Source organism: Mandrillus leucophaeus, unplaced genomic scaffold (genome assembly GCF_000951045.1).
Source record: "Mandrillus leucophaeus isolate KB7577 unplaced genomic scaffold, Mleu.le_1.0 Scaffold76, whole genome shotgun sequence".
Lineage (NCBI taxonomy): Eukaryota > Metazoa > Chordata > Mammalia > Primates > Cercopithecidae > Mandrillus > Mandrillus leucophaeus.
The window spans coordinates 1002858-1005314 of NW_012108252.1; positions in this window are offsets into that span (position 1 = coordinate 1002858).

Consider the following 2457-nt stretch of genomic DNA (forward strand, 5'->3'; position numbering starts at 1 on the left):
TCTTGAGCTCAACTTTTCTTGGCTTTCATGAGATTCCCTAGTAGATTTTTGGCAAGTTATTCATTTTGCTTAAGCTGCACAAAACAGTTTTCTATTACTTGTACTCCATGTTACTATTATTTTGGGGGTCCATTCAACTTCCGAAACTCGTTTATCCTGTGATTTAATGGTACCTGTTACTCTTGAACAGAGATGTCGAAGAGGAATATGTTGAACTTAAGTGTTAATGACCACAGATAACTGACAGCTATGGCATTGGTGGGTGACTACAGTTTTGGTGGTCCTTACGCTGAAGAAAGTTAGAGATATTCCCATAATAACATCAGGCTTTTAATCAGGTAGGTTTGTACTTGTTATACACGGAGAACATTTTTAGTTTACTAGTTTATATTAGTGGTACGAATGACGATTATAGAAAAGGATTTTAGTTTCCAGTGCAATAAGTAAGTGAGCCATGTCAGCTTTTCCAAGACACAATATCAAAGGCACTATTATTAGATACATGCTGAGTCTAAAGAGTTGAGTGTATACTTAAATTGGTTTTACTTCAGTCTCATGCACTGGCATCTAATTATACTGATTGAATTCAGTGGGTATTTTGAGGGCAATTGGTGCTCTCTAGCTAATTCTCCTTGATAATCCTGAATAGTTAAAAAGGTTGAATTCAAATTACATACACTTTGTCTTAAATGTCACATATCACTATCATTTGATACAGTGTGGCTATCAAGTGCTAATCAAAATAACTTTAGAATGAACATGCCTGACCAAGATACTAAGGTTTAGGAGTGCAATTGGTTCCTTTAATATGAAACTTCCATATCGTGGACTCTAAGGTAATTTAACAAGTTCAATAGCATGGTAGGGTGACTATAGTTAACAATAATATATTGTTTATTTCAAAATGGCTAGAAGAGATGATCTGATTCATAGTCCTTTAAGATTCAAAAGAGAAAAACAAAAAAGATGATTTGAAGTGTTCCCAACACAAAGAAATGATAAATGTTCGAGGTGGTGGATAGGCTAAATGCCCTGATTTGATCATAACACGTTGTATGCATATATCAAAATATCACATGTACCCCATAAATATGTGCAAGTATGATGTATTAATAAAAAATAAAAAGTTATTATTATAGATTTCCCAAAGTGAAAGGCATGCCACTTAGTGGGTAGAAAGCAGTATTACAGGGAAGAAACAGCTAGGATTGCATGTATGACACTGGGTTTCAGGATATTGTCAGTTTGACCCAGGAAGATGGATGTGTAAACTGAGACTAAGAAGGGTTATATGGATTTTTCTAGAATTAAAGAGATAATTAACATTAGTGACATGACCATATTGTTTGTATTAATAGAGGCTTATATTGCTGAAGAAAGCATTTATTCATTTACAACACTAGTTCTGAACCAGGGGTGATCTTGTGCCCCCCAACCCCTGCCCCCGCCCCAGAAGACATTTGGCAAAGCTGAGACGTTTTTGATTGTCACAAGTGGAGAGAGTGTGTGTGTGTGCATGCACGTGGCTCTGACATCTAGTACCAGTGATGCTGCTAAACGTCATACAATGCAAGCACAATCCACCATGACAAAGTATTGTTTAGCCCCAAATGTTCATCATGCTGGTGCTGCAAAACCTGACTTATAAAAATTAGATTCACTATTTTTTAACTAAAAAGTGCCTCCAACAGATTTAGTCAAAACTCTTTTTCAGGCCGAGCGTGGTGGCTCATGCATGTAATCCCAGCACACTGGGAGGCTGAGGCGGGTGGATCACCTGAGTTCAGGAGTTCAACCAGCCTGGGTAGCCTGGCCAACATGGTAAAAACCTGTCTCTACTAAAAATGCAAAAAATTAGCCAGGTGTGGTGGTGGGCGCCTGTAATCCCAGCTACTCTGGAGGCTGAGGCAGGAGAATTGCTTGAACCTGGGAGGTGGGGGTTGCAGTGAGTCATGATCGCACCACTGCACTCCAGCCTGGGCAACAAGAGCGCAACTCAGTCTCAAACAAACAAACAAACAAACAAACAAAACAAAACGAAAAAACACCCCACGGAACTCTTTTTCGGATATTAATACAATTAGACCAGTTTGGCTTCCTAATGAATAAGCTATACTTTGTAATTTGGATTCACTTTGTCACCAATAATCATGTAATTTTGTATACCCCTTCCAAAAGTCAGAAAGACTTTGAATTTTCACATGTAATTTTCCCAAATCTTGCCTTTCCTTCTTACCAATTTATAGGTAATTGGTAATTAAAATGCAATTGGTCCCTTTAATATAAAACTTCCTAATTGTGGACTCTAAGGTACTTCAAAAAGTTCAATAGCATGGTAATTTAAAGGTAAGAAGGAAAGGGGTCTTTCCATCCTCCATTTCCTCCTACGATGCTCCTAGACTACATAAGTCAACCACTGGCCAGAAGCAAATATGGTGAGCACATTTAAATGTAGAT